At 33.6% G+C, this 23,697-nt stretch overlaps 1 protein-coding gene and 1 long non-coding RNA gene across 3 annotated transcripts in view; one reads left to right on the plus strand and one right to left on the minus strand.

The window, feature by feature from the left end:
* Positions 1-23,697, plus strand: part of GPM6A (glycoprotein M6A) — a 114,226-nt gene that overhangs the window by 53,554 nt on the left and 36,975 nt on the right. The gene's annotated exons all lie outside the window — the stretch shown is intronic.
* The window catches only part of LOC140683943 (uncharacterized), a 49,215-nt gene extending 25,518 nt beyond the window's left edge, over positions 1-23,697 (minus strand). The window contains exon 1 of the long non-coding RNA XR_012055616.1: positions 11-23,697. This is a non-coding gene — a long non-coding RNA (uncharacterized lncRNA). The remainder of the gene's footprint in view (positions 1-10) is intronic.

The following is a 23,697-nucleotide window of genomic DNA, read 5'->3' on the forward strand; positions in this document are numbered from 1 at the left end:
AAACCCTAACCTCTTTATTTGTAAGAGAAAAAAACCCGCCCTAAACCTATGGAAGTAAACATTCATATTCCTTCCTTAATTATTTGTACAATATTTTGTGTTCTCTTTAAAAGCCTTGCTCCAGATTTACATGCCAATGTTGCATCTTACACTATATTGAACTCCACAATGAACTGACTTTGCAGTCATTGAGAACACAGATATTTTGTTGAAAAAAATCAAAGGGAATCTTGTAAGAAGCTGTGTCATACTCAAACCAGTACACAGACATAACATAAAGACAACGAGGATATCTGATGGAATTTTGCTAAAACTTTATTATCTGACCATTGGTTGAAGAGAAAATATTGCTCAGCTAAGCAAGTTAATGCTTGAGTCTTAAATATGCCAAATGCTGTCATGAAGAAAGAAGACAGCCCTTAACAATCTTCCATGTTCAACTAAAGAAGAACAAAATTTAATACTATCTTTAGAAGAAAGCTACTGTTATATTTAATACTTTCCTGTATAAAAGAAAAGAACAATGCCTATCATTTTATGTCTTCAAAACAAAATTTAAGACTCTATCACATTTATGGATGTCAAGTAGGTCCCAGAAGTTTATATGCTTTGCAAAATTCCAAGACAGTTGCATTTCTGAAAGACGCTGACAGAGAAGACTTGGTATTTAAAAAGGTATCAAGCTTTTTCTGTATTTAAACATTTTGAGACAGGAAATATAATTATAGACTACTTGATCTCTATTTCCTTCTGATATTGAAGTTCACTTTCCTTCTTTCACTCTTTTCTTTTCCTGTATATCTTATTTCCAGAACTCATGCACACAAAAGAAAAAATTAAATAGTCAAAACTTCTTTGGATATATATTTAAAGATTTTTAACTTGATGAAAAGAACAGAGGCTTAAGGGAGGTTTTGTACCAGATTTATGCCATCAAATTCAGTTTGTTACAAAGTATGTTCAGCAATTTTTTGTCCCTGAGGAGAATAATGAATTTATGACTCAATTCTGACTGAATCATTGCTCAGTGTATCAACAATATATTTCTATCTCTTTAGAAGTAGTGGAAAAGAAGGAACTCAAATATTTTTGTTTGAAAAAGGTATTTTTTAAGGTATATTGGTAGTTTTTTCCCCACTTTGATGGGGTTCTTTGTCTTCTTGAGACAAATTATTGACAGCAGCTTTAACCTGTGCTTCCCCGGGAACAAATGCTTTGGCAGCTGGCCATTGTAACAGATTTTCTGGGTGACATGCATACTCTGTACTGATCTTGCCAAAGCCTGGTGTTTCAGATAGCTTCCTTTTCAAGAGCAGGTGTTCATTTATTCCACATCATTCTGCAGCCTTGGCAGATGAGATAAAATTCAGAACTAGTGCAAAAGAACTCATTGATCCAGCTCCATAGAAATAAATCCTAACACTTGGAGCTTGAAGTAGAAAATCCAGAAAGAGGCAGACTGTGAAGTGATGAAGAAGATGGTTGGGTTTAGAAAAAAATGGTGAATTATACCTGGACGTACTACCATACTAATTGTCTGAATTCTGCAGGTGTCAGTGGAATATGACAGTGGTTTGTCTGGATAGGAATCTTACAGTAATAAAAAAAATCTAATTTGCATAAATTGTTGTATCTGATAGCAATAGTTTTATTGTTAGTTAAAATAAGTCTCATTGCCTCTTTTATTTTCTTTTACTTTTAATATCTTGATTTTATCAATGTTATTTTAATTACACATAATGCAAATGATCAAAATCCATCCTTAGTGCAAAACACGTGCATGGGATCTGATAGCAAAACTGTGCTTGAGAAATGAATGCGTGCTAAAACCCCCCAAAATATAAGAAAATATTTTCAGCCTGTATAGTTCTATGGATAGTGTATACTTGATGGAGGTAAATATTTGATGAGTTTCATACTGTAGCAAACTCTATTTTCATTTACTTTCATTGCCACCGCCTCTGTTCCCTTGCTTAGAAAATAATAAATGCATTTTATCTTTAAATTATTACTTCACTCTTGCATAGATAATCTCAATTAAACCAGATACAGAAAACCTTTGTCTTATGCATATCTTTAGTCATCCCATGCTCAGTGTAAATATTTGAAAGGTGTTCGACAGACTTACGTCAGAAAAATAAACAAACGTAGATTATTAAGTCTGCTGATAGAAAATAAGATTACTATAAACATTATAGAGTGTGTATATAAAAGAAATTCAATTAGAGCCACCTAGCTGATGCACTCTGTGGACTGAAAACTTTCTGTGATAATTCAGAATCTTATCACATTGATGCAAGAATATGCTATGTGTTTTCAGAGGACCTGTTGTAAAATGATAGTGCATTTAAATGGAGGACGAAACAAGAAGCTAAAATATAACTGCAGCCCTTGGGGACACTCCTGGTCTTGCTTCATGCATAAAAAGCCAGCTTAGGTATTCTTATCAGTGTACACTGGAGAGGATGTAGGCCAACAACCGAGTGGGTTTCTCAGGTAAATCATGGAGCTTGTGTAGCTCTGTGATGGCACAATTGCTCTGATGGAGATACTTGGGCCTACTGCTGTGCATGTCTATATGATTTAGAATTACAGAAATTTACTATCTCAAAATAAAAGTTAAGTTCATAAAATCATGAAAAATTAGCTATAGTTCTGTGAGAAATAAAATCATGAAAAATTAGGCATAGTTCTGTGAAAAATAAATATTGACTTTCTAAAATAAATTTACATCTCTCCTTTGAATGTAACCACTAGTCAAATCTTTGTGTTCTGCTGTGTTTTTAAATAGATATTCCAGTCTAGAAATGACAAAAGTTCATCCAAACAATATGTTCCTGTGAAATATTTTGTTCCCATTAAACTTGCCTCTTTAAAATGATTTTTAAGCAAAAAATTACTGATCAGCCCAACCCTTTTTAAGAAAAAAAATCCATTATTTTTAGATTATCAGCAAGACTGTAAGATTTTATTTAGTGGTTCAACACAGAAATGTGTCTAGTATTCAGCACCATGCTTACATTGACTTCATAGTGGTGTACCTTTTCTTCTGCATTCTGGAATCCTTTTTCTTGAATTTCAAAGCAGTGGAAAAAGACACTATGTAATTATGTGTTTTGGGCAGACTTAATTTGACTTAGAATGCTGTAGGTTAATTTTGCATCATTAGAAAAAAAAGAATATCCAAAGCACTTTGATATCACAGCGTGAAGGTGTATATGGGGCAATGAAGGGGAAGGAATATTGAGGAAGAAAACCATTCATATAATGTACTCCTAATATAAAAAAACATATTTTGAAAAAAGAAAGAACAAAGGATCTTTATTTGGTCTCTCAAACTAGTTGAATTTCAGTAACAAAACTTTTTCAAATAATGTGAAATTGTTTTTGAAATTTTCAAAAAACATTTTGTACAATGCAAATAAAACGTATACGCATTCCTTAGTATTGGGAATATCAGTTATGAGTCTTTCCTTCCTTTCACTTTTTTTCCTGTGTTCTGTCGTCTTGTTAAGACTTTTTTTCCTTCCTGAAAGAAAGTCTAAAGCAACACAAATATCATGAGGTCTTAAGTACTGATTGTAATGAAAAAACTGGCCAAAGAAGTTTAATAAAATTTAACTTACATTGTCTTGATTCTGTCCACTGAATAACCCTCTCTTGCAAGTGCAGCTGTTTTTTCTGCATCCCTGGCTCCTTCACAGCCTATTTACATCCATTCTGTAGTACATTTGTTCTGGACATACATAATCCATGGAAAATGCTTCTGTCTCCAGGGAAGATAACCATGCTTATTGGAGAAACTGGACTTTGTAAATGTACTTATGAGGACTCTAGAGAAGAAAGAAGGGATCCCAGGTGAAAAACAGTTAGGGTTGGGAGAAGATGAAGTGCAGAGTACCTATATTTTGACAGCTGTCTATATTTGGTCAAAAAAAGCAGTATTGCTCTCTTTCCTGTTCTGCAGGCAGGGAAAATATTGACAAATAATCCTGGGCTGGGTGATAAATATTTTTAATAAATCATTACAACATGTGAATATTTGCATTTTAATAGAGAAAATCATGATGAACTATTGAGCCTGTGTTTTTCTTTTAGGATCTTTTTGAAGGGAATCTTATGTGAAACTGTGTTCCTATGTATGTATAAAGTAGCTATTCCTGGAGATTTAAAAAGTAGTCTTGTAGATTCTGTAGTTCTTAGAGACTTTTGATAGTGTACATCTCCATCTTACATACAGTTGTCACACAAATGCCTACAGCTAAAACAGAGCGTAGTGAAAAGACTATAGATTTGGAAATGCAAATGTTCTAACATTTTAACTGATTTTGACAAGCAGTAAGTTCATGTTTTGTTGCCAATGTCACTGTAAGTTTGTTTCTCATTTACTAAGACAAAGATGTATGGTTTTTGCTAGAAGATTCTTAAAATTCTTATAAGTTTCCTGTGTAAAGAACTCACAGCACATTAACTTCCCCTGATTGCTCTGGATATTTGGAACCTTTGGAAGATATTATTCTTTTGAAAGAATTGACTTTGAAATCTTATTTTAAATAACAGTATTAATAATAGTTCTACAATTTCAACAGTATTATAGTCTACCTTTTTTCTTAATGCAGGTTAGCTATCTTTTTGCTCAGTTGTCATTTTTTACTGATCCTATTTTTACAAACTTCTACATTTGTATTTTTCTTGTCTTTGTAATACAAGTGCACTGATGACTGCAGAAATATTTGTCACAGGAGGACCTGTAATGTGCTGCTGCTGACCTTTAAAAGGTCCAGGCTCTTTTGGATAGTAGTCAAGTGGAGATTTTCTTTATCCTTCGCAGAAGACATTCCTCGAGGTCTTGAGAACAGAAACCAGAAATGTGTAGTAGTCAATTTTGTGTGTGTATGTGACCAAGAAAATAAAATTTTTGTATGTGTTTCTAATGAGGAATTATAATCCTTTTTGGCTTTGTAAAAAGGTATGCTTTTAATGAGGATCCTTTTCTTTTCAAGAAAGTGTGTGAGTAGATTTTTTTATCTGAAAAGATTAACTGGAACATATTCAGTGATTCTTGAGGCCCATCTGGCATTGGACACAAGTATAATGGCCAGGAATAGCTTTCGCAGGAAGGCTGGGAAACTGGATGTGTGACAGTGTACTTTAATGCTGCATGAGAAATAAATGCTGCACTGGACTCCCAGTCATTGTACTTTGATAAAACTTCACATGGAGCAGAACATGAACAGACACTTTGGTGGTACTTAACCATCCTAACTTCAAGAGTGTGGGAGTGAGCATCATCTAGAAAATGAACTGTCTTCTTTTTTTAGTGCAATTTTGGAGCCCATTCAGCCAGCATAGCTCTTCAAAAGCTTGTTGGTAGGAGTCTTTCAAGCTGTAGTAAGGTTTAAAATAAAAAAGGCCAAAGCAAAAAAAAAAAAAAATTCCAAAAAAGCCTTTCATCAGTGGGGCTGCAAATTATTCCATGCTGAAATACCATCTGCTCTCCAAAAGAAAGGATTTTTACTAGAATGCAGTATGTTTGGATAAAGGTGCACCCTGGTGCATGTTTTTCAGTTTTCCTTTGTTGTATTTGCCCCACCATATTAGATACTTTCTGCAGTCTTTGACTTCTTTATTAAATATTAGTTGAGTGGACCAGAAATGTACACTCTCTATCTGAAGGCATGGCCAAGTTTTAGAAGGATTCTTCAGTTCTTTATCATCATCATCTTAAACATTATGTTGACCTTTTCATGTCTCTTTAGAGTGATTTTCCTCAGAAGGTACTATTTGAGAAAACAGAAGAAAGTCTTTTAAGGTCATTTAGATGAGCTCACATAAAGATATTGGCATTTGTGCTTTGTGGAAATGAGCAGTTTTCTGTCATTAGAGGGAATGTACTTGAAGATTCATCAGGATTTTTTACTGAGCTTACTAGTATTAGTTGGCAAAATGTAGTGTCAATCTTCATGTATTTGTGCTATCCTAACCTACAGAACAGCTGAGTTTGTATGAGGGTCTGATGAAAAAAAATCATACTGGTTTGGCCCTGTTTTGCTGGCCCTCTCTTGTCAGAATTTTAAATGTGTGAAAGTCAGAGTTATATGCAAATGCAAGATTAAACTGTCTGCTACTTTGTAACCAAATGTTTAGAAAAAAGCATGCATCTTCTATACCAGCAGCAAATACAAGTTTCTAATTGTTATATTTGTCAATTTATGGAAATTTCAGCTTTTTACTTTGCTTTTCTCTCCAAGAACTGCCCTTTAATGGATATTTATTTATATAAAACTGTATATTTGCTCATATCATGCAAATTGCTTTGTACTGTATATGTGTCATTCTTTCATGGCTCAGAGCCCAAGAAAACTTAAAAAAAAAATCTAGTTGTGAGTTTTCTGATTCTAAAACTGGGTTTCTGGAGGCCACTGTATGTGATTGCAGGTAATGTTTACTATAGTTCATCCAGAAGGCTATTGGTTTATAAAGTGAGTTTATTGTGTTGTAGGAGAAGCATTTGTGCTCTCAAATATTTACTAGCAAATGATAAAAAAGAAAAAGGTAGTGTCCATTTTGTCTCCATTACCTTGTGTCTTGTATTAACTGGTCTCTTGGCTTACTCAATGACTCTTTCAATTTCTGATTTGGTTATTGAAATTCTATTCAAAGGTCTATGTAAATAATGTGAGAATTTTACTTCACTCAGACCCTTCAGTAGTCTGTAAAGCTGAGTTCACTGGAAGTGGCCTGAATTTTCAGTCTACCAAGTTGGCTAAATAAAGTTTTGTTTCCAAAACAGAAAAGCAAATAATTTCTTTTTCCAAATATCTCTATTTGACTATATAAACCTCTTTAGTGTGTGACGCTGAATAAGAATAGGGAAAGGCACATGAGAAATAATGTAACTGGAAAAGGAAGCTGTTTCCTCTGCTGTATATAGTGTTTGCACATTCTATTATATGGAGCCTAGTCAGTAATGTCTGTTTGGAGTCTTTGAGGATTATACGTAAAGGAATTGTGTAGCTCTGCTGGAACTCTAGATATTTACACTTTCATATACTCAGTAAGTACACATCTACCTCCCTGACTATGCATCCTGCATCCACACTGAGATTTACCCACCAGGAATTCTCTAGCTATTCAAAAAGCTGCTGTACTCACAGTGCTCAGCAAGTTTCGTTAGCTAGGCTAGGAAATAATTTACTGTAAACTGATTTTTTTCCCATCATCTCTTTTGAAGGCCAGGAAGTAGATGAAATCCCTGGAGGCAGCTGAATTCTTTTTCCCTGCGCTGGTGTCTGTAACCTAGCCTAGTTACTGTTATCCCATGGTTGAAAGCTGATTGCCAAAACCCATGTAACACACTGATATGCTCCTTGCATGAAAATGGGAAAGAATGTCAGATTCTATTTTTTATAAGAATGCAGCGGATTGACTAACAGTGATCTGAGCATAATTTTGGAAATTTCCCATGATATTTATCTGCAATATGTGGAATTAGAGTCAATTATAGTTGTTACAATAGCAGTTAGAATGCTTTTCTAGTACTCCCTAGTGATGTTTGCCTGCAGCATACAGAGCTCTGAAATCTTCACGTGGGGAGAAGATAATTCATTATGGAGAGAACTTTCATGCATTCATCTGCTCTCAGGCACTGTTAGATTTGGCTGTGTGTAATGAAAAAGACTAAAGGATTTGTTTTCAGTAAACTAAGAAAACAGTGTTGTAAATCCATACCAACAGTGTTTCAATGTTAAAAGCAAAATATGTATAATTCCAATACTTTTATAGCATTATATGCATGAGTTGTTTGCAGTTTGCTCACGTTTTTTGTGTCTTAGCAAACAGACTATTACAGCTTTCCATGTTATATTATATCTTGTTCACAAAATGGAAATTCTCAAATCAATGTTGTTTCAGTAAATTAAATAGTAAAGCAGTGTCCTGGTTTCTGCTGTCATATATGACGTCTAGTTGTAAACACTCATCAAAATGTAAATGCCAATAACTTGCATATTTCTTTTATGCATAGTTAATGAGTTGATCTTTGGCTTGTTGGTAGGCTCTCCATCTTGTTGACATCTAATCAGAATACGTGGAGTTCACTTAAAATTCAGTATTTTAGTCTACTGCATTTCACAAAATTGAGGATTTGGTCTGCAAAACAGCTTTCTTACAAACCCTTGGGTATCACCCTATATGATGTTTACGGCTCTCAGTTTCATTTCATGTGTTGCATGTTCAGAGAAGGCAAAGTCCAGGTACTTGACAAGTGAATCAGAATAAGCTTGTCTAGAATTCCAATAATATATGTAATTACATATTAAAAGTTAAAAACTCTTCAAATACCTCCAGGTAGAACAGGTAGTGCAAAGTAGGAAGGCTGTCTAATCTTTTTTTAGAGTTCACTGGAAAAAAAAAAAAAAAATGGAAAATGATACAATGAACCAAAGCCCACCCCTGTCTTGTTTCTTCAAAGTCTAAAAATACAAGGAGCATAATTTGTCTTCTCTGTATGCTACTTCTCTATTCTGAAACAGCTAAAGTTGTGAAATATTAGTTATTTTATTAGTTGTTAATTCAGAGAAACCACTTGGCTTTATAAAAAACCATGTATTTTAATTTTGGTTTTACTATATCTTTTATGCAAAAACAGGTAAAGAAAGAAAGGTAGCTTAAATTTACACATCTGATTGAAAATGTTAGAGCATTTTAAAAAAAAGTAGATCCCCCAAATTTAAAAAAATCTGTGAAAATTGTAATGTCCCTTCCAACAGGTTGCTTTAAAGAAATATTTCTCTGGAATGTTTGGGGCAAGTGGGTGAAAGCATGGTTCAGAATACCTGTTAAAAGAGTCAAAGCCCTTTTGCCTGGCTGTATAGCTCTGTGAAGCCCCTTCACTACTGCAAAAAGAAGTGTAGTGACAGTCAAAATAAATTAATTATCTACTTGCTGTTTGTATGGATGGTATCAGATCACAAAGAATCTAGTTCTTCCTTTTTAAAAATTTTCTCTACATTCCCATAGTGAGTACTGTGACTGTGGCCTGTTACCACAGCAGCTGTGGAGTACAACAGAGCTTTGTTCTCACATGGGAGTGATGAGTTTCCCATGTAAATGTAGGTGAAGGTGTGTGACTGGAATAATAGCATTGTAAAACTTGCTAGAAATCCCAGACAGAATGGCCTAGACATAATTGCCATGGACATAAAAATTGATACAGTAAAAAAGACATACTCTCCAATTTTTTTTCAAAGAAAACCTGGAGTTTAACTTAATTGATGTTGTATAAATACTTATATATAAGTGTGGTATGGATACACATCTATGCATATCTTTTACATTAGCAAATTGTTTTTCCTCAAATGAGTTTGTTTTTGTTTTATCCTTTTTTTTTTTGTTTTTGCTTTTTTTTTTTTTTTTTTGCTTTACACATCTCTGTTGACCTTTTCACTTCTGTACTTTCTGTACTTATTTATTTCCCAGGAGTAAAATATATTGCTCTTAGCATAGTGTTACGATGAAGAGACTGTATAGGAGCTCAGTAACACTTCATGAGACTGTGACCCTTTTTAACACTAAAAGGCTTACTTCTGGAGATAGATGTGCTAACCTAATTTAATTAGTGCAGAAAAGCTGCAATGGATTAATTTTGACAGTTTCAAGTTTAAAAATTTGGCTGTTTGCAATGATGGTGTCTTTAATTTTAGTGCAAAAAAAGTATATCTTTTCAATTCCTCTAAAAAAAGTTTTTCAAAAAGGTTAGATATAATGTTAAACTGCTTTTCAAAGAGGTCTTAAGGTTATTTTGCTCATGCTTATTGAATGAGTAGAATGACTTTCAATTTGAAAATAATAAAATGAAAAAAAATTTATTCATCAAATGTGACCACAGTCGACACAGGACTTATATCAGTAATCTTTGGGAAAAAAATCACTTCTGTAAGACACAAATGTCTTTTATTTGTATAATAATAACTATGTGTTCCTAAAATATCTGTTGCTCTCTTTCTATAGTGATCTTACTTTAAATGACCAGCAAATTTCATAAGATACTTTATATATTACTTTATATTATAATTATATTACAATATATTACATATATTACATTAGAAAACTTTCAAGTTCAAACCTTTTGAGGATATGAGAAAAATGATTTGCATCTCAAAGATAAACACACTGCTTGAAAATTTTCTGTTTAACCATAATAAAATAACTATATATCCTTTAAAAAAGGAAAATCTAATATAAATCTTATGTACGACAAATAATTTTTGAAAAACTTTGTTTTCATTGCTAAAGTACTAATACCTCTGTGAAATATTCTTTTGACCTTGTTTGATTGTATCTATTGTTCCTATGCAAATGTGACAGATCCTCTTGATTTTTGCTTTGTTTGATTTCTCTCTCTGGAACTGCTTCAGTGAAATAATTTACTGGAAGGTAGATGTTTCTGGCTGTGATATGTGAGATTAGCAAGCACCCCATCACAGTGGTGCAGCTGTGAAGCACTACAGAGATCTCCAGCTGTAGTACAAGCTAGCAGAAAAGTAGATGCATGAGAAATGAGAGCCATCATCATGGATCCTGGCTGCTGGGCAGTGCTTCCTTATTTCAGGGTTGGCCTGTCTTTTTCTGTTTCATGTAAAACTTTTCCTTTCCTTGGAATTTAGGAAGAAGAAAATTTATAATAATAAAACAATCTAAAGCCAACATAAACTGTACTCAATGCCTGAAGGCATTTCCTATTTTAAAGTTAAGACATAGGAAGGGTGAACTGATTTCAGATGATATCTATATCTAGAGGTACAGGTGAAACTATCTATTTGAGTTGTTAGGGTAGTGCTGAATTTCATGTGGTCTTGTAGTTTATATTTTGTGCAAATCACACTTAGATTTCATTCTGAATTATTTGAAATTGATTTCTTTCTAAAGAAATTTTAAAGAGAAAACTCTCACTGTAAGTTACGGTCTTAATGCAATTTTGTGTAAGGATTAGGTTGGTCTGGCTTGGTTTCATAATCAATGGAACCAATGATTAAAAAAAAGATCAGTAGATGTCTGCCATTATTAGGATGAAAATGTTTTATGACAACTCTACTTCTTGTTTTTAACATGTTTTCCACCTGGTATTGCCTTTGGTCTTTCACACATCTTTCCTTGCTTTCATGTGCCCATCTTAAAAATAGTTCCCTAACTCTAGATTTCTATGAGGAAAAAGCACATTATATCTAAGCATCTTAGAAATGAACTTTTGTGAAACAAGAGTGTAGTCTTTCATGGCAAAGCAGCAGGTGAGTTAAAGTAATATGAAATATGATTTCAGTTTTCCTGTCTGTGTCCCATATACTATTTGTAAATGTCTTTTAGTATTTTATTGTACAAATATAAATGCCTTTTCCACTCTACATAGAGAGTGAAAATGAAATGCATGGTTAGTGCAGATTGATCTTGCATTATATTCTATTTTGTTTGGTTGAGAGCCATTTTCCTCAGAGTTTTCTATTCCTGCTGGAGTCAGTAAAAAATCTGTTTAACTCCAATGGGAGATAGCTTAGGTTTTATATATATGGGCTTTTTGAAGCCAGTAGAAGTCAGTGACAGATGTTTCTGTTCAGAAGAAATACATAACAATCTGAGGTCTTGGTAGAAGGAAATGTAATGACTGTTCCAAAAAAAAAAAAAAAAACAAAACAAAACCAAACCCTTCAGTTTTATATCACTAAGATTTTTAGTTGTAGACTTGAAAAATCATATAACATACTGGTCCACAGAGACTTTGCTTATGACCTGTATCTTTCAAGTTATTATCTGCAAAAAAAAAAAAAAAAAGGATGTGTAAATTTGCACTGACTAAATGATACCTGTAGATTGCATATTCCAAACTCATTAACAAGTACTTATGTTTGTGTTTTATTTATGTCTGCAAACCTACTTATTGATAGATTCATTGGTTTGTGTTTTTAAATCAGATTAAGCTGTTAATTACCATATAGGAGGGTTCAAGTAGCATATTTTAAAGCATTATACATACAAATATTTTTTAGATATGTACAATGTCATTAATTAGTTTCATGGAGCAATCTTCCCAAGTAGTCATGTCTTGATGGATAACAGTTGTCTGCCCCACCATGATCTATTTCTTACTTTTTTTTTTCCTTTCTGAGGTGTTAAATTGACTGTCATAAAATACTTCTGTTAAAAGATTTTGGGTATCTTTCCAGATGGAAATATTCAGAATATTCAAATTTTCATACTGAAGCTTTTTATAATTTCTTTTTCTATTACTTTAGTTGAAGATATTCTACCCTTTTGGATAGCAAACATGACAACCTGTACATGCCTGTTTCATTGAGGAATATCTCAGTGCCTTGGAGGGGGTGGTGAGCAAAGATGGGGAGAAAAGAGGGAAGCAGGGCTGAGTTCCTGCTGCTCATTCCCCAGAGCAGATGAGCTTTCTGTCTCCCAGCTTTGAAGAGAACTAGCAAGATTATCAGCTCTGATTGTTTCCCAGACAAATAGGTGTTCAAGGGAATAGGAGTAGCCAAGATGAGGACAGCCTGAGGGTAAAGGGAGCAGATGCAGCAAAAAGAGGCTTTTGAGATAAAAGTGATGTAAAAACATGAGGACATTAGAATCAGAAGTTGCATATCATGTAGAATAAAGAGAAAGGTCTATGTAATTCCAAGTAAATAAAGGTTTTAACTTATACCATTTCCAAAAGTCTGGGCTTTTTGAGTTCTAGAAATCCACTGCTTTCAGCTAACAGCTGTACAAAATACACACCCTACCTTCTTCAGCAATGAAAAGATTTGCGAGGAAAAAAGATCATTTAAGGAAGAAGAATATTTGGTATTTAATTCATATGCTTTTGAGCACTATGCCCTGCACAGCTGCTGGAAAATTTCCTGAGATCAATGTATTTTCATCTTACCTCCACTTGCATTTTTGTTATTTCTGAATTTTAGACACCAAGAATTGGAAATGACAACAGCAATGTGTGCTTTGATTATATAAATTTAAGTGTTCCAAGAAGTCATATCAGTATTATTCTAACTACCAAACTGAAAAGTCACTTGCCAAACAACCTGTTTATTCCTCTGTTCCAACACCTGAAAAAAAGGAGGGTGCTACCTTTTCTAAAATGAAGGTGTGCAAAACCCACAAATACCTATTAAGAGTTTTTTAGAACATTCCATTTAAACAGATGAGTGCAAAGGAAAACATGAAGCAATGTTTTCTGTGTTTTCAAGATTTGAAGAATACATTAATAAAAAGAAAAAATATGTAGCTTAAAGCCTAGTATAACTCAACCTATTTATGAATGAGAAAAAAATAATGCAGAATTATATTTCAGTGCATACTTCATCGTAGTTTTTCCTTTGGGAGAAATAGTTCTGTTCAAGGCTGAGGAAAAGAATTGACAGATTGATTCTATGAACTCTAGTTGAGAGAGATGAAAAAGATAGTTATTTTCTGGTTTTATGATCTATGGCACTGCCATTCACTTCATAATTAGAGTAGTAAGTGTTGCCTGGAATTAGTGTTACAAATTATTATTTTCAATTGAATCAAACAATAAAAACTTATAATTGTTTCAGTCATCATCAATGCATTATTGATATATATAATATCCTCGTAACCTATTATTATTAATAATTTTTTAATTCATTTAATGCACATATCTTAGATACATGATCTGTGGAGTACATGTAATGGAGAAAGTAATTGTATTAACTGACCCACATCTTCATTATTTCTACCATGTATGTTTGTGAAGCTAGTTTGTTTTATTCCTGTCCTTTTCGCTTTAGAGCAATTTTGAAGCTGACAAATGTTGTCTGTTAAATCAGCCAGAAAGATTTTTTTAAGACTATGAAGATTGACTGTGTTATGCTTGAATTATTTGTATTCTAGGCAGTGATTGCTTTGTGTCAGTAACTTTAATACTTATTAGCTGCTAGATTGAGATCTGTCTCATTAAACAGCAATGAACTTAGTGTACTGAAGACTCTATAACAGCTAATCACAACACAGTTTTCTGTACATTATTGTAATCATCAATGTTCAAAATGTGAGTATTCATTTCTGTCCACGATGTGAATGTATACATTTTTGCATGTATATAATTAAATTGTTTTAATTTATACTTTTTCTGAAAAATTTGTATTGGTTTACATTGAAAGCAATACCAATACTGATAAAATAAATTTTCCCAAGCATGTACATGTCCCTTTTCCAACATTTTTTCTTAATAATGTGTTTCTTTCTCACCAGAAGCATTACCCCCTTGGGCACAAATAAAAAAAAAAAAAGAAACATGGACATTCATAAATATCTCATATGCAACATTTTTTAAATGAGTGTGGAACAATGAAGGTATCATATCAATTGTTGCAATGTCATCTAGCTCTGGATATCTATGTCGTATTCTGTATATTTTACTAGTTATGGTGTTAATTTGATTTTAAGTCAATTGGACAAGCCACAGGCTTTCAGCCAAGCACATTCTCAATACCTTAATACACAGAGCCTTGTGTAGGTACCTAAATAGTAGCTGAGCCAATTTCTTTGACAAGCTGTGAGGTGTGCAGCCAGGAGCTTTTGCTTAAATTAGTTCTTAGAATTACAATTGACAGGTCTGGGAAAGGTAGCACCCGTACCTTAAAGGAAGCATACAGCATGCAGGATGATCATTTACCTGTCCATCAAAGACGAAAAGAAAAACAACCCTAAAGTAATGAAAAGGTTAGTTTCCTCTCTGACTGCAAAGCAAATGAGACATTTTGCTTTAAAAAAGTATTTTCAGTCAATCCAAGGTAGCTTTCCTTTGTTGTTGAGAGTTATAGAGTAGGGAAGAAATACAAATTAGCTTTTCAGGATGTTGTGCAGTCTCTGCTAGAGCTTGGAATCTACCTTCACTACATGAAATCTAAACCTTTGATCATGACTCATTATGAGACTTTACTGCCAAGCCACTGTTTCTCTGGTGTCACTACAACTTAGATCTGCATTTTGCCAAAAGGTACTAATTTCTTCACAGTGCTCTTTTATTAATGTGTGATATCTAGTGATTCTCATCATTCATTAGAGAGTTATCCAAGTTCAACAAATACTTTGGCAGAATACTTTGGTGCAAGAGAGGAAGACAACAATCTATTTGATTATTGATAAAAGAGTACAGTCCACTTTGATGGAAAATGGATTTTTGTATGTGTGCATATAAATGTATATGTGCATTTATCCACATTCAGCTATTATAAGTATGTTTCAGTTATTTAGGAAAAAGGGGCTGTATGTAGCCTGTTTGGTTTTTTTTTTTCCCTCCAGATTTCAGAGCAGTTGAGGTGGATGGAAAAAGAGAAGCTTGTTTATTATCTTGGGATTAGTACACACATGTGACTCCTAAACTAGAAGAAAGAGAGGATCTCTTCTTCCTTGCTGTTTGTTTTCATGCTTTGAGCTTCAATGTTTCTTTATGCTTAAACTTTGCTGAACACTTATTTTTAATATAATTTAGCTCAAATATAGAATACATCTTTGATTTGGCTTTGCAAGTTCTTTATATCAGCTGATGGTAACACAGATATTATAGGTTACTCAGCAAGGTGGGTTTCCTAAACATAGTTGTTGTAATAGCTAAGTGCTATTCTTGAAATAAAATTTCTTCTCATTGGCAAAGTAGCTTGTTTCATTTTATTCCAACTCTACATTAGGACAGTGAATTATTAGGTATCTATATAAGAAATCTGTTTGAGATTTCATTGCCTTGAATATAAGTGAAGAAATATGCTCAATGCATATTATGAACATGCAATTCCAAATTATATTTCTGATGTAGGAGGTACCATGGTTATTAGTGAGCTTGGTGAATTACTTTTTTTGCTGTCATGAGTGCAGTTTGTTAAACACTACAAATTGAACTGGAGTATTGAGGGCTTAACAGGGAACAAGGGACAAGAGTAAGGGACAGTTCTGGATGAAATCATGCCTAATATTAAGCAGTGTACAAAAAAATGTACTAATTCTATTACCCTTATTCAGGTTTAATTGTTAGCTGTTACTCAGATCAAGACAGCATCCATACGAGAAAGGGAGGGCGGGATTTTGTGTAATGTACTGTATTATACTAAAATACCATGTAATCTCCAGCTTCCCATATTTCAAATGAAAACAAGCGTGAAAGAAAGATCTTTAAAATTGGCATATGCACACAGGATAAAAAAGTTAATAATAAATGAATTTGTAAATTAGATTTTTGAAGGTCTTAGTATTTTCCTTTTGAAAAACATATTTTGGTGCACAATTTTCTCTTCTAAAAATATTGGTGCTGCTACAAGGAGCTTTTACAAGTTTAAAAATAAAAAACTACTTACATTCCGTGAAACTCTTGAATTTACATTGGACTACTGACCTAGGCTGGTATCGGAATTCTAAAATTTCTAACTAAAATTCTCAAAAAATAAAGTTCAATTTAGCAAAGTTTTTACAACAATATATTTTCCTAGTACAAGTACTGAGCAATCTTATATTGTTATCGGCTAGAATAAATGAGCAGTTGATTATTTCAATTTTTTTTTAAATGGTAGATAAAACTGAGCTGAACTCAGTTAAGTTCGTTAAACTGTGACCACTCTATTCCTTTTGCTTTAATCACTACAGAGAAGATTTTGAATATTTTCTGTGTTTCAAAATATGTCAAAAGATCAAATTTTTTACCTTTATTACTTTATTTACCTTTACTGCTTCAATTTCAAGTATTTCACCATTTAGCCACATAAGAAATCACCTCTTAAAGCTGTCAATAAAGATGTGAACTTTTTTTTCACTTAAGAATTCCTGACATACACATTCAGATCTTAAGGCTGCATTTTCAGACCACTTTATTACAGGTATGAATTTCCTTTTTATTTTTGTTTTGTCACTTCTTTGAAAGATTTTATTTGGATTTTTTATATTAGTGAAACTCCTTTGTATCAACCTATAGACAAAATGTAGTAGTAAATAGGATGGAAAATTGTGGGTTTTTATGCCGCAAAATGATAATTTTTGTTGTTGATCTGGGGCCACTGGGCTTGATGTGTGCTTGATATGCCCATGGTGACATAATCCCAGTGTCATTCAAATATCTAAAGTCATATTCTTTTTATGACTGAACATTTCTATAAGTTAGAGAATCAGAGCATGGGTGGGATGGTTGTTGCAAAGGTAATATTTTGTTGCTTTTTAGTTAAAGGAGGAATTGTGTGAGATGCTATAGAGAAGTTTCTGGCTGCAAGTTGCGCATGTTTATCCTCCATATAATTCCCTGGGCAACAATGTTATCCTAACCAGTCCACAAAGGTGGTTTCTGGGATTATTTTATTTTTTTTTTAATGCAAGGCAATATGAGGACAGTGATCTGGTGAAGGACTGGGTTTGTGGGAGCTGCTTCCAGGATCCAGCATAACCAAACTGTATCTCCACTACTTAAAGCTGTCATCTTGGCCAGTGGGATTCTCATGAACAAACATGCATTATAGTGATTTTGACAATGCACAGTGTTAAGTATGTCAATTTAGTTTGAAGCATTTTGCATCCAAATAAGAAAAAGTCTTTATAATTCCTCTTAGCCTTGGTCCCATACTGAGTGCAGTGACTGAAGCAACTATTAACTGCAGAATGTAAAAGCCTCAGGACTAACATTTTCATTTTCAGCATAGCTGATATCTGATTAGCTAATATCCAGTCACACTGTGGAGATAAGTCAAAGTAATCCAGTAATGATACACAATTTAATGTGTAAAAGGATACCTTCATATTTGTGTTTTTTTCTTTTTTTGTTTTTTTTTTTTTTTTAAATTTTCATGTGGTTAATTGCCTATTTCCTAAAACCCTTTTGTGTTTGTTGGGGCACTATTCTTGCTTTTCTATATACCATGTTTCTACAAGTGTTCAATGTCTAATTTACTTTTCCACTGTAGATATAGCAGTCAGGATATCAGAATTAATTTTGTGGTAAAATTGCTTTTTTTTGCTTGATAGGTAATGCTGCAATTGTAAGCATTCTTATTGAAGGTTAATCTAAATGAGAAATCATCTCCTGAACAAGACTATGAAACAACTTTAGGTGTTAGCGTTGCTGGTCAAGTTTCCAGTAGATCTTGTATAATGGGAGAGGGTAGAGCAAAGTGGGGATGTGTTCCATTAATGAGCCTGGGACCAAATCACGTGGGATTGTGCATTACAGCACTTCTTGAGCAGGTTTTCCAAGTCAAAGTACAGAGGTGATCTTTGATGATTCATTCCCAAATGTTGCTTCACCTCATTTGCAGCTTTGTAAAACCTCGTTATGAATGGCTTGTCCTTCCTCTGTCTTTGGGATAGTATTGAGGGAGATGGATTTTTCTACCTGCTGCTAATACTGTGAAATCCTGGAGTACAGTTTCAGATCAGGAAATCATGCTGCATGTTAAGCAATTTGAGGGAACGAGAGATAAGTAAAATCGTTGTTTTTCTTTCAATACATTGTGTTTTGATGGCTGTGTTTATCAATTAAAATATTACATAACAGTGCCTTGACTTGAGGTTAAGTCTAGCTTGATAGAATTCAGAAGTGAATCTGCATGTTTCATGATGGGGCTCTGAAACTGTATTTGAGTTGATTGGCCATGAAAGCTGTATGACAAGTGGTACAAATTTAGATATGAAGAAAAAGCATGCCTAACCAGGCATGGAAGGCACAGACGATTTTGTTATTTTGTTTTCCATTTCAAGTTTATGTAGTTCTCTGGCATTTTACTTGGGCTCTGCTGTCCTGTCTTCTAATAGTAGATAGAAAACTCTACGAAAAGTAATTTAAGAAAAAATGTTATTAAAATATTGTATGTTCTTCAGAGGTACTTGCTCCCATTGGAGAGGTAATTGTCTGTGCTTAATCAGTAATTCTTTGGACATGTAGTTGTCTCTGATTAATCATTTAGGTGTTCCAGCTGCAAATGAGTTGGAAAGGATGAAAAAAAACCAACCCAGAATATCCTTCTGTAATTTCTATGTTTACTTCTTATATATTTTTAATATTGATTTTCTTCATGTTAATATCTGGGGTGAATAGGTTTTCTTAATGATTTATGTAAAAGGCAGTAGCATAACAGCATTCTGAAACTGGTTCTGATATCACCGATTTAACTTTCACAGACAGAAGTGGCATATTCAGACATAAGTCCTGAATATTTTTTTTCTTTAAAATATACTGAACAGAAATGGATTGAGTATTTTTTTGTTAGTTATATGTCCTGATCTACAATGAGGAGAAAAAGTTCACATACCATTAACACATGAACAAAGAAATTATTGTGGTGATGAAATTTGTGTGCATAATTACCTTTAAATCACAGGGAAAAATTCTTCTTCTCCTCAATATCTAAACTTTTTACCTTTTTAATGTAGAGATTGTATAAACAGAAAGTCAACTTATTTTTGGTTGATACAATTAAAGCTAGAATAGAATATTTACACCCAAACCCAGAAACTAGACGAGATTTGCACAGATTTGCCTGTGTAAGGAAGTTTAAAGATATATATCAAGAATATTTCTGGTGTAGACAGTAATAATTGTACTAAGTAGAACAAAGAGGTATTTTTTTATGAGATGTTTGTTGACTGGAAATGGATGAATATAGTGCAGCATTAATGTGCTGTGTTTTGATAGCTGAATATAGCCAGTATTTGGAGTTTTATTTATCTGCATAAAATAAAATTTCTTGTCTTGTCAGCTTCTGTGTATTTCATTACTAAATTTTCTCTATGTGATTATTTTAATAAAACGGAGAAAAAAAGAGCAGTACAGACCTTCATATTGAAAACTACAAAAAAGGAAGTGTTTTCAATTACTTCCTACGGTTTTGGTAAAGACATGTGGCCCCAGAAGATTTGGATTTTTACCTGAAGGAAAAATATTGGTATAAGTAAGCAAAATAAGAACAGTAGATGCTGAATTATATAGCACAAGTTTATTGTGCAGAGTGAACAGTTTGAAAAGTACTGAAAATGCATTTGGAGATGAGAACAAACATCAAAGGAGCATGGAATCTTTTTCATCTTTCCTAGTAATTATTTCTGTGACTGTATGTGTTAAGTGCCTTGTGAAGAGGGTGTTGGAGAGGTGAATGACTGCCTGTCTGGCACAGACATACACACATATCTCATAGCTGAGTCACACTGTACTCGTGATTCAATATCACTGTGCAGGTTAAAATAACATTTCTATTGTTCTGGGATTAAACAGCCATTTGCACATTCTGAACAGCTGAAAGAAAAGAACTGGAGCAGATATTACCTCTAGCATATTACCTTGTGTGGTGTATGAATGATGTGTAATATCCATTTAAAGATCATAGTGCTGATTCACTGGTTTTCTTTAGTTTTGAGTTGCTTTGACAGCACTGAAAATTCTGGAGTTACTCATGAAGTAAGCAGTGAGAAAGGTAATAGGGCTATAGAAGCCTGAAATAAATGAACAAGGTTTTGACAATATATGATTATTTGAAAATTTCACGTGTTTGAATTAATTTTTCCCAGTATTTTTTCATGAATGAAAATATCTTGAATTGGTGAAATATACCAATAAAAGCTTCACTCAAAGGCTTATAAACATGAACAGTTTTAAGGCTAGTGATGAATAGAAGCACTTCTTCACAAACTATAAATTTGTTTCAGTTATTTTACAAATTTTGAAGTGATTGGGAAAGAGAACTGATTTATTTTGGGTTAAATGTTTCCTTGGATTGTACATTATTACATCTATAATGTATATGCTTTTTACTTTGTTATGCTATTTTAATGTACTTTTACACTGTTTCACTATAATAAAGCTCAAGTAATATCACTGGCTGTGGGCTTTGATGACATCCGAATTTGTGACATCTGAGTGTGTGCTCAACCCTCACTGGACTAGAGAGTGAGGTGCAGCAGCTTCAGGTGGTAATGCACAGCCAGCTGTTCCCAGACAACAGTGCACACAACTTGTTCTCTTCCACTTCATCTTTCTCAGCAGGGGAAAAAGAAATCTTTAAAAATCTCTCTTCCTCTTCCCTGCACCAAGCTATTGCAATATTAAGAAACACTCCCTAAAGTCCATGTGTCCCGAATATTTAGGTCTATGTTATTTTTTCATCTTGGACTTTACAAGCCCTCATACATCATTCCTGTTATTACCCTGTTATCATCTCTCCCTTTCTTTTTTTACTTTCTCATATCATGTCAATAGATGTCAATACAGTGCTATTAGTTTTCTGAGGCTTTTCTTGCTGTTATTCTGTACTGAAAATGGCAATGGGTGTTTTGTGATGAACTCTGATGTCAGGTAACTATGTATTGTCCCATAGTTCTTGTTCAATGAACTTATTTCAAATATATACCTAGGATTTTTGCCTTTAATACAAAGATTTTCCAGTAATTTTTTTTTTTCTCGTATTTGTGTAGTCCTTTAAACACTGAAGAATTAATCACAGTTGGGTAATCTTAGAAAACAGGACCAAAGAAGTTTTAAGATATTCCTGCAGTTATCTGCATGCAGAATTATCCCCAAAGCATTTATACATTTTTCTAGTCTGTTCCTAAGGCCTTGCAGCGATGAAAAGTGCAGAGTCCCTGGCTGTAAAAGCCCTGTAGTCTGTCACTGAAGAAAGACTCATCCACCCCTGGACACGGAAAGCCTTGTGCGGCTGAAGAGCAGAGCTGCCTGCTGCCAGTGCAGGAGAATGGCAGGAATTGCAAGGACAATCTGCTCTTCACCCAGTAATGCATGGGCTCAGAGATGGGGGAGGGAGGGAGGGAGATGGAATGCTCCCACCTAAAAGCCTGGAAGGTGTTACACCCCTGGTAGTGTGTGGTGAATGCTCCAGGTGGGTGACTTGTACTACAGATTACTCAGCAAGACTTTGCCAGCAGTTTAAATGTATGGATTTGCACATCTTACCTCTGGTATTTCACAGTTGGCTCTGATACAGTAGGTTGGCATTAAAAAAAATTAGTCTCAAGCTGTATCTTTCTTTCTCTTTTTATACAACTAGCATACATACTTGGGTATTATTTTGTTTTTTATATATTTAGTACATTCTATTAGTGAATAGATTCAGTAATTATTCACTATTCTAATATTATATATTTTTAGTGTATATATATATAATATATAGAGTAATTATATTTAGTATCTATTTATATATTTTTTTTTTCAGAAGCTATCTAGCCATTTGAATACTGTCTTCCATAATATTACTTACATTTACAAAATAACTAGGTATTTCTATTTGGGTAAAATGTGTACATATTTGAAAATGGATTAAACTTCTCTTCAGGCAACCTTGTATATAAATTTATATATATATATAAATGCTAAACATATATATGTATATGACTATTTAATATTTGTTCATTAAAAGTAGTAAATGAAGATTTTAACAGACAGAGGAAATTATTACTTGGTTTATATATGCTAAAGGAAATAGAAATAGACCAAATTAAAGGACAAAATATTAAATCACAGAGAGAAGCAACATTTGAGACTTAGACATAATGAAAGTAGACACACTGTCTTTAAAGAATGGCTTTTTTCTTTTGATATATCTCTGGTACTATGATTAGCATAGCATAAAGTCTTTGGAACAAATTAAAATATATTGAATCATACCTGTTGAACATCTTATACATAATTTTCAATTGGTCTTTGTCTGTATAAATATTTAAAAATCTATATACTTCGCTTTGTTTTCTATCCAGGTCCTTTTTGCTATAAACTGGCTGTGCTTAGGAGAAAACACAACTTCTGATTACTGAGTCAATGCCTGTTTGTCTTCTCTCAGCCAGTGGTTCCCACCTTTCCTGTCCCTTCAGAAGGCAATAGGAAGGGTTCCAGGGGTGTAATAGGTCTTATGGGATTGATGACACTTGGAAGAGTCAGGATGCTGCATCCATGAAACTAAGCAGTGTAGTGCCAGAAACTTGAGCACACTTACTGAAGAAATGTTGGGGTTTTTTTGTGGAACTGGGCATTATTTTAGACACTGATGGTGGGACAAGAAGCTGGCCTTTTATAACTCAAGAGAAATTACCTTCATTTAAGAACCATCACATAGAGTGAAATATATTGAGAGAAAATTCAACTATATATATTTTGAAATTCTGTGCTCTTTGGTGGATATCTTTATTTATTCTCGTGAGGTATTTGAGTGATGCACAGGGAATTGGTGTTGTGAGCAGGAGCAATTCTGCTGCCAGAAGTATATGTCAAAAAAATTGGAATAAACCTGTGATGACGGAAGGAATTGGACTGATTTTTTTTTTATTACGGCTTTCCTGTTATTGAGAGTCCTCCTCAGTAATCTGATAGGTGACCAGCAGGAATTGTGAATATAGATATAACCTAAGACTGACATTATAACCTGCTCTGAATAAAAACGTGAAGCTCTGCAAGGAACTAACTGTTTAACCTTTCATGTTAATCAGATGGCATGTCTACATTTAATAGGTCAAGTAGCAACTGAGAAAATTCAGAAGTTGGATTAACCTTTCACAGGTTTTCTGACAGCCTGGGTTGTTTTACTTGACCTACACTCTCTTTGGCCTACAGTCTTTAATTTTCAGAAGTGTTTCTCAGTAATAAAACATTCTTTTTGCTTTTTTTATATAATTTAGGAGCATATAACTTTTTTTTTTATTTCTTTC

This window comes from Taeniopygia guttata, chromosome 4 (assembly GCF_048771995.1).
Source record: "Taeniopygia guttata chromosome 4, bTaeGut7.mat, whole genome shotgun sequence".
Lineage (NCBI taxonomy): Eukaryota > Metazoa > Chordata > Aves > Passeriformes > Estrildidae > Taeniopygia > Taeniopygia guttata.